Raw genomic sequence first — 13315 nt, forward strand, 5'->3', positions numbered from 1 at the left:
ACCATGGTCTTCTGATGACTGTAGCTTTGTAATATGTTTTAAAGTTACAAAGTTTGAGGCCTCCAGTTTTGTTCTTTTTCTCAAGATTGTTTAGGCTACTTTGGGGTCCTTTGTACTTCTGTACAATTTTTAGAATTGTTCTGTCAATTTCTGTGAAAAATGTCACTAGGACTTTAATAGGGATTGCATTAAATGTGTAGACTTTGGATGGTATGGACATTTGAACAATGTCTTCTAATCCATGAACATGGGAAGTCTTTCCATTTATTTGTGTCTTCTTTTCTTTTTATTTTCTTTTTTAATTTTTTTGAGATTATGTTGTGCTTTTCATTACCGAAAATAAACACTTTTAAAAAGACAACTTCTGTTAATCAATAAATATCTCTTTCTTTCTGTGTTTTTTCCAGGCTACCTAATTAACTGCTTTGTGCATGTTCCTCCCTGGAGATAGTGTTAAGAGGTCAGGGCCAGAGCCTTCATTTAGGTGAAATGAAATACTTCTGTGTATGTGGGAGGGGCCCTTGCTCCTGCTGGCCGCTGCCACCGCTACCACCACCACCACCAACAAACTAAATAATCAGGTATTGGTGGTGAAGGGGTTTGTAATTGCTGGGTAGAGAGTGAAATATTGTGTTTACATCGTGGGGAGGGCACAGCCAGGGTCTGATGTTATTCCCAGAAGGTTACTTCTCAAATTAAAGACACCTGGGAATTTGAAGGGCTAGTAGGCCAGCCTTGGGGAAAGAACTGGAAGGGTTTATAGGCCCTTTGAATGAAGGCTGTGACATTCAATCTTAAAACCAGAAATCTAAGGTACAATTGAAATTATTCCTTTTGGATAGAAAGCATTTAAAGTAAAGAGCTGAACTAACCAGGAGAGAAGTCCGGTTGGCTCCCCTACAGCTGCATTAGGAAACAGGCTAACAGGGATGTTTTGGGATCTGTGGAGCACTGATGGCAATTAGCAGTTAGGGCCAGTAAAAAACTGTCCCGCTTAAAAGCAGCTGGCATCCCTAGTAGTCTATTTCCTGCTTCTAGTTGGTACTGATGACCTGCCAAGAAGCTCAAGCAACAGTAGACTAGATTTCCAAAAACTAGAAGAGTCTCAAGAGACACCCCCCAAATCCAGCTGCTGGCTTAAATCCCCATTCTGGCTGAAGCAGCAAGCTGCAGCTAGTTTATAGTTAGCATGTCACTCTGGATCTCGTGGCTTAATTGAGTTTGTAAATCCCTCAGCTTCTTCTTCAATCCAGTGAGAACTAAGAGGACATGGTTTAAGGACACAGAGAGCCATAAGAATTCATGTTGTAGTAAAACCTTTCTGGCTTGCCCTTGGGGTCACAGGGCACCTGTGACTCATCCTCATCCAGCTCCAAGTGCTCACTCTTGCGCCACTCCTTGGGTTTGGGGTACACTGCCTGCCTCATGGCATTGTCTGGATTGTATTCAAGTCACCCCTGCAGTAGGGTTCAACTTAACATACTCCTTGCTAAAGCATTTTTTTGTATAGGCTCAAAGTCTCAGCTCCTGGCCCTTTCTCAACTTGATGATGAGAATGTCATCCTGCTCCACGTAGTCATTAGGGTCATCATCTTGGTTCACTGGAATGACCTGGGGGCTGTTGGAGATGAGGTCCCAAGACACGACATGTCAAGTCTGCTTTTCATTGCACTGCACATCGAGGGTGAACTCCACCAAGCACTCGCAGAACTCTTCACATGGGAAGTCCCGGGAGGATAGCAGCTTGTCTACAATGTCATCACTAATGAGGAGAACTAATCTAAGTTTGCGAGCCATGAACTCATCATGAATAACTGAGGAATTGGCATCAATTTGAACCCAGTCAATGACTATTATGGGCACCTCAGCGAGAAGACACTCCGAATCGAAATAGCCACTGCCGGGTTGGTGTTCTGGATGATGAACTTGACATTGTGGGCTGGTTGGCTTAAGGCATTGTGTCCCCTATTTGTGTGTGTGTGTGTGGGCGGGGGGGAGGCTAGCAATCTTTTTTAGATTTCAGTGTCTACATATTTTATAATACTTCTCAGTTTAGATTATTACTAAGAATGTTATTCTTTTTGATTCAGTTGTAAATGGACTATCTTCTTCATTTTTGTTTCCAATTGTTCATTGGTAGTGTACATATACTCAACTGATTTTTGTGCGTTGATTTTGTATCCTGCAACTTTGCTTAATTGGTTTATTAGTTCTAATGGTTTGTGAACGTGTGTGTGTCTCTGTGTGTAATTGTCAAGGTTTTCCACATATAGCATCATATTATCCGCAAACAGTGAAATTTTCTTTCTTTCTTATTTGGATGACTTTTAATTATATTTCTTGCCTAATTTCTCTGGCCTGGACTTCCAGTAGTATGTTGAATGGAAGTGGTCAGAGTGGGCATCCTTAACTGATTCCTGATCTTAGAGGAAAAGCTTTTAGTTTTTCACTGTATAGTATGACATTCACTGTAACCTGTATTATGTTGAGGTAATTTTCTTCTATTCTTAGTTTATTGAGTGTTTTTATCATGAAAGAGTGTTAAATGTTTCAGATGCTTTTTCTGCATATATTGAGATAATAATGTAATTTTTATCCTTTATTCTGTTAATGTGGTGTCTCATATTGATTATTTTTGTATGTTGGCCATCCGTGTAACCCAGGGATAAATCTGACTTGGTCATGGTGCGTCCTATACATTTTGTTATGTTCTCTTTTCATTTTTGTCTCAAAATATTTTTCTAAAATTTACATTCTGATTTATTCTTTGACTCATTGATTATTCAACAATGTGTTGTTTAATATCCACATATCTAAGAACTTTTCCATTTTCCTTTGCTTTCCATTTCATTCCATTGTTGTTGGAAAATATAATTGGCACAGTTTCAATCTTCTTAAATTTGTTAAGGCTTGTTTTGTGACTTAACATGTGATCTATTCTGGAGAAGGTTTCATGCATGCTTGAGAAAAATATGTATTCTGCTGCTGTAGGATGGAATGTTCTGCAAATGTCTGTTCCATTTGATCTATAGTCTGGTTCAAATCCTCTTATTTATTTATTTCCTTATTGATCTTCTGTCTGGATGTTCTATCAATTATTGAGAGTGGTGTATTGAAATTCCCTACTGTTATCGTGTGGTGTCTATTTCTCTGTTAAATTCTTTCATTGATTGCTTCCTATATTTGGGTGCTGTTATTATGGGCACATGTATACTTATAATTGTTACATATTCCTGGCAGATTGACCCGTATATCATTATATAATATCCTTGTCCTTCTTTGTCTTTTTGGCAGCTCTTGACTTAAAATCTACTCTGTCTGATATAAATTTGACCACTCTTGCTGTCTTTTTTGACTACCATTTGTGTGGATTATTTTTTCCATCCTTTCACTTTCAGCCTGTGTGGGTCTTAAAGTCCAAAGTGCATTTCTTGTATACAGCGTATAGTTGAGTCTTGTTTTCTTTAAATCCATTCAGCCACTATATTAGTCTTTTAATTGAGAGTTAAATTTATTTACATTTAAAGTAATTATTGATAGGAAAGGACTTACTATTGCCATTTCTTAAATTGCTTTCTAGCTGTCTTGTAGCTTTTTGACTCACTGTTGCTGTCACTGTCTTACTTTGTATTTTTCTGACTTTTTTGTAGTTGCATGTTTTGGTTTCTTTCTCATTTTCTTTTGAGAATCTCCTATAGGTACTTTCAAAACTTACATAAAACATGTTATTGTTAAAATAATCTACTTTACACTGATAACTTCAATTCTATACAAAAACGCTTAACTTTTACTCACCTCCCCTACACTTTATGCTATTGATGTCACAAATTGCATCTTTTTCTATTTCCTCAGCTTTTCTTTATCTGGGAAAGTATTTTTCCTTAATTATTGAAGGATAGTTTTTCTGGATACAGTATTCGTGATTGGCAGGGTGTTTTTTTTCTGTCAGCATTTTAATATATCATTCCACTTCTCTTCTGTCTTGGAATGTTTCTTCTGAGAAATCTGGTGATAGTCTCTTGTTCATAACAAGTTGCTTTTCTCCTGGTGCTTTCAAAATTGTTTTTCTTTGACTTTTGACAATTTGATTATGATGTTACTTGGTATGTGTTTCCTTGAATTCATCTTAGTTAGAGCATGTAGTTTCTCAAATCTAGATGTCCATTTCCATCCTTACATTTGGGAAATTTTCAGCCATTATTTAATTAAGTAATGTTTCTGCCCTGTTCTCTCTCTCTTCCCCTCTGAAACAACAATAATGCAAATATTGGTCCGTTTGATGATGCCTCATATGTCCCTTAGGTTTTCTTTATTCTTTGTCATTCTTTTTTCATTTTGTGCCTCTAGCAGATAATTTCACATGACTCGTATTCAAGTTTGCTAATGTTTTCTCCTGCATATCAAGTCTGCCATTAAACTTCTCCAGTGAATTTTGCAGTTTATTTTCTTTTTCAGCTCCAAACCTTCTTTTTTATATTTTCTGTATCTTTCTTGATGCTTTATTCTGTTCATTTGTTATTTCTTTGAGCTCACTAGGCATCTTTATGACAATTATTTTGAATTCTCTTTCAAGTTGTCCACATACCTCTTTGTAGGTCCAGTTTCTGGAGATTTAGTTTATTCCTTTGGTTGAGCCGTGTTTCCTTGTTTTTCATGCACCTTGTAGCTTTATATTGGGATCTGTCACTTCTCCCAGTCTTCAGACTGACTTTGTTATAAGACCCCCACTAAGTAGCCCAGAAAGCGATTCTGGAATCCTCTGGAACTTTTTTGGCGGTATCTGGGCCTGTGCATGCAATTTCTCAGAGAGGTTTACTGTGCTTTTTGTTTCCCCTCAGGAACTCATTATCTTTTCTGATATCTGTCTGTGGCACCACATGTTCTCTGGTTCTACAACTGCAAGTTTCCCACTCTCTTTTGTTGTCAGTGGCTGGCAAACATCCAGAGCATGCCAGCTTCCTCTCAGTACACTGAGTAAGGTGAGACAGATATCGGTTTCTCAGAAGCTGGTGTTCCAAGAAGCTAGAATGACAGACTCATTCTCTGCTCCTTTCTCCCTCCCTGTTGAAGGAGGAGCCTTGAGTTGTGCATCTTCTCTTGATTTTACTGAGATATGGGGGCTATAGCAAACTGCCTACTGTTTTTGTTTTGTTTTGTTTTAAACTTTTGTTCTCAGTGGCTCCAAGGCATCCAAACTATGCTCGTTCCGTCAGTGCTCCAAGTGAGGCAAGACAGAAATTAGTCCCTTGGGCAGCCCTCTGAAGAGCCAGAGTGTCAACACATGCTCCACTCTTATCCCTCCTTGCTAAGGAAAAGTCTTAAGTTGTGCACTTCTTCACCCAATTGTGCCATGCTGTGCCAACCATATCAAGCCACCTGCTGCTTTCCATTGTCCTCAGTGATCCCCAGGCATTCAAATTGTGCTAGTTCTGTTGGCACACCAATCAAGGAAGTCAGAGACCAGTTTCTTGGGCAGCTCTGTGAAAAGCTGGAATGTCGGAGGCATGCTCAATTCTTTTCTCCCAGAGGTAACAGATGTGAAAGAGGCATTCTGTCTTGGCACTGAGCTGTGCTAACTTGGGGGAGAGGCTGACACAGGTAAATGAAATTGCTCTTCTTACTCAACTCGATTTGACTATTCCCTAGTTTGTGCACACTTGGAATACTACAACATCTTAATTGGAATCTGGAATTCAGGCAAAAATGTTTAGTGTGTCCATTTGTGTGCAATTAGTGTTTCTGAGTGGGAATGAAGGCTGGGACTTCCTATTCAGCCACATATAGTTAATTATGTGGATAATTAACTTTGTTCAGATCACTCATGTTATCAAGAAACTAACCATTAACAAAACTCTCACTTGAAAAGTATTTTTCTGGAAAAAATACTTTTTTATGTAGTGTCTAGGTGTACAATCTCTCACTTGGTATGGAGGAAGTCTTGTTTACGTTGAAATACATAGTATGAATAGGATGTAATTAGGTAAAAGGGGCTATATCCTGGGCTCTTCACTTGGAAGCTTTAATTTCAGCAATTTAAACGGATCTCTCATTGTTCTGAAGCATCCCTCTCCCAGGAGAAGATGGTTGGGTTTAGCGTAGGGGTGAAGACGTGTTTGGAAGAGGGAATTTTTACTTAGGGATTGCAGAGTTAAGGTTTTAACAATATATTTCCAACTTTTATGATACGACATACAATTTTTGTCATTTTAAGGGAAGATAATAAATTTTATGTCCAGATATTCAGAAAAGGGAGGAATTGTTATTTTGTTTATATGGATTTTCCTCTTCTCGTTTGCTCCCCTTCTTGCTGGGAGCTCCCACATCCATTTCCTTCATATTGGTCTACTTGTTGCCATCTCTTCCTGTTGAATGCTTTCATGAATTTTATGTTTCCCCTTGTAGATTGTCATGCAAGCACTGCTTATTATTTCTTGTTTATCTTTCTTCTCCAGTGACCATTGTGTTTTCCTTTTCTCCTTTATCTGACCCTCCCTTTCTCTTCTTTAGAATAGTTGCTTACTGCTTACAGGAGTGCTTTGAATGCTAATGCTCTAACTCAGACACTGATTTTTAAACAGAATCCAAAGATTACATTTGAGGCTGGCCTGACTCAGTATCTGCCATATGCCACTAAAATAATCTATTGTTTATTACTGTTTTATTGTGTTCTTATACAGTTTTATACTGCTTGGGTGTGATCTGGCACTGTTAGCTTTATCCACTTCAAAATTAACCAAGCCATCTGGAGGAGTATAATTTAGAGGGGTAGCACATGGGTTTGTGAATGCTGACATCTTGATTGTGCTCTGAGGGTGTCTCTTATGTTTCTTCATACACCAGTTTCACCCAAATAAAGCACAAAAATTAAATCACACATCTACTCTCACTTCCCCACATATACATTTTGCAGGCTTCACTGAAATATCAAGAAAATGAAAACAATAGTCTTTGGAGTTCCTTTAAATCATAACAAGTTTATGGTATTTAAATATATTCAAGCATGAAGTGATATTTAAACAATGCCTTGATGGTTTTTTCCCAATATAATTTCTCATATTTTTTTCTCATTTTATTGCCAACTATTTTATTTATTTGTTTTCTCCCTCCCTTTCTTCCTCTTTTTTCCTTCCCCTTTCATTCCTTTCCTTTCTTCTCTTCTCTCCTCTCCTTTTTTTCCCCTTTTTTTCTCCTTTCATCTACAAATTCTTGTGAAACATAAATTGTTAGCCAGAGTCAAAGATTTCAGTGATGAACAAGATAGGCAAGGAGATGTCTGGTAGGAGGACACACACAATATATAAAGACTTAAATAGTAAACAAGATATTATTTTCTATACTTAGTTTAACAAAAATAAGTTACAGTTCTTTGAAAGCGATTGATGGATGAGAGTAAGGTAGCTATTTTTCTACAGAAAGTAAAGTAAGGCATCTCTCAGCAGGTAGCATCTGAGCTGACACCTAAATAACAAGAAATAGTCAACAACAAGAGGACCTAGGACTCAGTATTTCAGGCAGACAGACAGCAAATGTGAGCTTCACAGGGTTGAAGAACAATCTAGGAACAGTGAATGAAAGGAAAAAGGAAAAGACAGGAGTTTAAAGAGGTAGGCAGGGTTCCGTTCATGTTCACAATGCTGAAGGTCACGAGGAAGGGGTTAGATTTCATTCCAGTTGTAAGAAGAGACTATTGGAGGATTTTAGGCAGGGAAGTGATGTGATTTGATTTATGTTTTAAAAAGATCACTATGACTTCTGCATAGTGGATGAGGAAAACAAAGCAAGACACATTAAATGGTTTGTCCTAGACTACAAAGTCAGTCACAGAACAAGAACCCTTGTCTTCTGACTCCAAATCCAGCCCTTTTTATCATTTACCTTGTGACTTCATCATTTTCTATTTTTTAAAAATCATTTTGTCCTCCAGACATGATCTTCATTTCTATCTTCTCAGATTATTCTAGCAGTTACTAAATTACGTTTTTATTTATTCTTCTCACGGATTGACCTTGCTAAGTTATGGAGGCATGTTGTATCGTCTTTATTAAGGTATGCCCTTTAGTAAGCGTATGCTTAGGGCAGGTTGTATGTATAATTAAATGTAAAATTATGACTCTGCAATAAAACACAACAGATTAATAACTTTCCTACTGAGAGGAAACTGAAAAGTAGGACAATAGTAAAGGAAAACTAATTCTTTATGTTTGTAAGTGATTTTCATCAATGGCTTCCACCAATTCTATTTAATTTTCCAAATAAATAAAATTTAATTAACGTTTTATTTTCTTTTATAAAGTCAGCTCTTGTCTAGAGAAGTTTGGGGGTGAGGGGGATAATCCATGCATAATTTAAAAAGTGGAAATTTTAGATGAAGCATGGATACTGTGTTTCTATCTTAATTTAGATAAAGTAAAACAATGAAACTGTGACCAGTCTTCGCATTCATTATTTTTTCATTAATTTGTTTACTCATTCATTTCTTCATTCAATAAAACTTTACCACATTCTTATGTGCCAGGCATGGAAACTCTCATGTATTTGACTTCTGATATGCTATTCTTTTTTTCTTTGTCCATTTCTTATTCCATTGGATAATTTACTTCCCTGACTCTTTCATGTGTCCTAACAGTTTAGCTGTGAAGCCCATCTTGCATATCTATGCAGATTAAACTTGTAAAATCATGTTTTCCCCTGTCAATCTCTTCCTATGCTTCCCGAGCTCCCTGTGCCCACACTCCTCTCCTTTTGTTGGAGCAACTTGATTTTTACTGACACATTCAAGCCCAGTTCATTCTCTGAAACTTGTCCTGCCCTTAGTCTAGGGTATTTAAGGAATCCTGTCTGAGTAATTTGCAGGACATGACATCAAAAGTCAACCTTACTGCTACTTCTGCTTGTGGTTCCTTCGTTTTCTGTTTGAAATAATGATGCATTTTCTTTTCTCATTGGCTAGCTCTCCATTTGAAATTCTGTTTTCTCCCAAGTAAAGCATTTCATTAGGCTGATAATCCTAGCTTAAACTGTAGTCTCCTATCTGGGCCAGGCTTCTCCATCTAGTCTCTGCACATCATTTATTTTGAACACTTCTGTCTGTGTTTCACTACAGAGATATTACCTTAGGTGAGACACTATTTCTTGCCTGTATAAGCTGAGAAATATTCTAAGGTATTTCTAGACGTTCATCTCCTACTCAGAGGAATTCACTACAATCTGTTCATCTTCCTAGTTCCCTCACCATACAGACACTGACATCTCTAAGATCACAAATTAATTTCTTTTTGGCATATTCAGTGGGCTTTTATCAAAGGCTCCCCTATGTTAGAATCTCTGCACATGTATCCTCTGTAATTCAGGTTTTTTCTGGTTTTCATCTCTCCTCTGGATCCTTCATGGGTTTCATCTGTGTGGTTTTTCCTTTAATATTGATGTTTTCCAGGCTTCTGTCTCTAAGTCACTGGGCAAAATATTTTTTGTTGATACATGATAAATTTAAATGTGTTTGTGGTACATGTGACATTTCGATACATTCACATAATGTGTAATAACCAAATCAGGGTAATTTGGATATCCATCACCTTAAACATTTATATTTTATTTATGCTGGAAACATTGTAATTATTCATTGCTACCTCTTTTGAAATGTACAATAGGTTATTGTTTACTACGATTACCAATTTACTTAATACTAGGGATTATTTCTTCTATCTGACTGTATTTTTATACCTCACTTTATCCCTTTCTTCTCCCTACCCACTTATCATTTTTAATACTCTGTGGGTGATCTTGTCCAGTCTCTCGTTTCAACTGCTGTACAACCCTGCCTTAATCCCCATGCTCTGCATTTATATATTCAACCTTCTGTCAACCACTTATCATCACATGGATCCTAATATTTTGAAATCTGAATGTGTCATCTTCCCTCTAAATTGCTCCTCTTCCTAAATTGCTGTCTAATCCTTTTCCTTTCCCACAGTTCCATATCTACCCATCCATAGTTCTAATACTTTTAATGCTTAAGTGTTTCTCAACCTTTTCTGCTCTTTTTCTTTTATCTCCACTACCTAATTCTGGCTGGATCATCAGAGCTGTCTTTACTACTCTATCTGCCTTTAGTTTTGTCACATTTAAGCCTGTCTTCTACACCTCTGCTTGGCTAAGCTATCCCTTTCCACTGCCTCTATTGCCAGCTCTCTTGTAGTCATCTTCACCTCAATGCCATTTCTCCATTATTCCAAGATGACCACTATGACGCTGGAATTCTTGCCTAATCTCTCCCTGTCGTGCTGAGTTAGGCGTCCTTCAGCTATACTCAAGGATATTACATGAATATCTGTATTATCTTAATCATCTGCTCCTTTGCATTTTCAATGTTACCTTGCCTACCACTCCTCACAAAATATAGCTCAGGTATCACTTGTGGGCTGCTTCATTTTCCACTACGTTTATTTCAATAAGGAGGTAATATGGATGCTCTTAGTATCTTGGCACTTATTTTTCTTATTCTTTTTTTTTTTTTTAAGGTGTTTCACTCTCGTTGCCCAGGCTGGAGTGCAGTGGCGCAATCTTGGCTCACTGCAACCTCCATCTCCTGGGTTCAAGCGATTCTCCTGCTTCAGCCTCCTGAGTAGCTGGAATTACAGGCATGTGCCACCATACCCAGCTAATTTTCCATTTTTAGTAGGGATGGGGTTTCACCATGTTGGTCAGGCTGGTCTTGAACTCCTGTCCTCAGGTGATCCACCTGCCTTGGTCTCCTAAAGTGCTGGAATTACAGGCATGAACCACTGTGCCTGGCCTATTTTGCTTATTCATAAACATCCTACTAAACATTTTAGAGCTAGTTGTATTGGGAGGTTTATTTTCTATGTGGATGGAGCAGTTTAAAAAAGCAGAAATAAGTGAAATCTTCCAAGTGATTTAAAAAAATTTTTAAACCCATATTTCCACCTATTACAATGCAAAAATATTTACTATAGATGATGACTAGCCTTCTTTATGACAGTTATTTTAATTTCAAAGGAATTAAAAGAATATAACTTTTCTTGAAACATTTGCACTTAATCATGCTGTCAATTCATTATATGATTTTAGATTACTTGCTTAAAGTTTCTATTTCTTCTCCATTAATACTAATTATTCCTAATAATTATAAGAATTAATATTGTATCAAACTTAGAAATTCTGCTATGGAAGCTATTTTTTATAGTGTATTATGATTAATTCATACCATGCCCATGTAAACTTTTAATTTTTAAATGTGACACTACTTATCTATTGAATACTTGCCATGTGCTGGGCACTGTTCTTGAATGCTTTATGCATAAAAGCACATTTAATCCCATCATAGCCCAAAAGTGTTATTACCTTGATTTTACAAATGAGATAACTCAGATATGCAGACCTTGAGTAACTTGGCCAACCATACCTGTTATGGATCGAATTGTGTCCTCCCAATATTCATGTGTTGAATCACTAACCCCTGATGTGACTATATTTGGAGATAGAGTCTATAAGGAGGTTAATAAGGTTAAATGAGGTCAGAAGTGTGAGGCTATAATCCAGTAAGACCTATGACCTTCTAATAAGAGGAAGACCCACCAGGCATGCACATGCACAGAAAAGAAGACCGTGTGAGGGCACAGCAAGAAGATGGCCATCGGCAAACTAAGAGGAGAGGCCTCATTAGAACCCAACGCTGCACCATGATCATGGACTTCCAGCCTTCAGAGTTATGAAAATAAAATTCTGTTGTTTGTGCCACCAAATCTGTGCTATTCTCTTATGGAAACCATAGCAAAATTATACAATACCCAACAAGCAAATAGCACAATGGAATTAAACCCATAAAGCATGGCTTCAAAGGCAATGCTTAACCACTATACTGCCTTTAAAAATTGTCCTAACCGTTCAAGTTCAATTACAGAAAGTGTATAATAATTAGATGTTAATACTTTTATGCTTAACTTTATATTCTATTTTAAATGCTTATTTTGTTTTCAATAGTTAATATTTTCTGGACAGCAATTCTGGACTATTTTCTAAATTCTCTGTTTTCTAAATTCTTATGTCATGCCCTCTGTCATAAGAATGTTTATACCCTTTGATCTTACTTCTAAAAATAAATCCTTAAAAGGTGATATGGTTTGGCTCCGTGTCCCCACCCAAATCTCATGTTAAATTGTAATCCCCATTGTTGGGGGATGGATCCAGAGGAAGGTAATTAGATCGGGGGTTGGATTTTCCCCTTGATGTTCTCACTATAGTGAGTGAGTTCTCAGGAGATCTGGTTGTTTAAAAGATCTGGTTGTTTAAAACTTCCCTGTTTGCTCATTCTCTCTCTGTCTCCTGCTCTGACGTGGTGAGATATGCTTGCTTCCCCTTCACCTTCCACCTTGATTATAAGTTTCTTGAGGCCTCCCAGCCATGCTTCCTGTACAGCCTATAGAGCTGTGAGTCAATTAAACTTCTTTTCTTTATAAATTACTCAGTCTCACATAGTTTTTTATAGAAGTGTGAAAATGAACTAATATAAAAACTCGGTACTAGAGGAGCTGGGCATTGCTATAAAGACACCTGAAAATGTGGAAGTGACTTTGGAACTGGATAATGGGCAGAGGTTGGAACAGTTTGGAGGGATCAGAAGAAGACAGGAAGATGAGGGAAAGTTCAGAACTTCCTAGAGATTTGTTGAGTAGTATTGACCAAAACACATGATATGGACAATGAAGTCCAGCTTAAAGTGGTCTCAGATGGTGATGAGGAACTTATTGGGAACTGGAACAAAGGTCACTCTTGCTACGCTTTAGCAAAGAGACTGGCAGCATTTTGCTGCTGCCCTAGAGATCTATGGAACTTTGAACTTGGGAGAGATGATTTGGGGTATCTGGCAGATGTAATTTCTAAGCAGCAAAGCATTCAAGAAGTTACCTGGCTGCTTCTAAAATCCTATGGCCATTTCCATAAGCAAAGATAACTTATATTTAAAAGGGAAGAGGAACATAAAAGTTTGGAAAATTTGCAACCTTACCACATGGTAGAAAAGAAAAATCAATTTTCAGGGGCTAAATTCGAGCCTGCTACAGAAGTTGCATAAGTAAAGAGGAACAAAATGTTAATAGCCAAGACAGTGGGGAAAATGTCTTCAAGATATTTCAGAGACCTTTAGGGCAGCCCCTTCTATCAAAGGCCTGGAGGCTTAGGAGGGAAAAAAGGTTTCATGGGCCAGGCACAGGACCCTGCTGCTCTATGCAAACTCTGGACAAGGTACCTTGTATCCTAGCTGCTCCAACTCCAGCCATGGCTAAAAGGGGTGAAGGTA

General features: G+C 37.6%; 1 pseudogene; it reads right to left on the reverse strand.

Moving 5' to 3' along the window:
- Positions 1-1055: 1055 nt before the first annotated feature.
- LOC126950977 (DNA-directed RNA polymerase II subunit RPB3-like) lies at positions 1056-6794 on the reverse strand (annotated as a pseudogene).
- Between the last annotated feature and the right edge of the window lie 6521 nt (positions 6795-13315).

The sequence above is a fragment of the Macaca thibetana genome, chromosome 3 (genome assembly GCF_024542745.1).
Source record: "Macaca thibetana thibetana isolate TM-01 chromosome 3, ASM2454274v1, whole genome shotgun sequence".
NCBI classification, from domain to species: Eukaryota; Metazoa; Chordata; class Mammalia; order Primates; family Cercopithecidae; genus Macaca; species Macaca thibetana.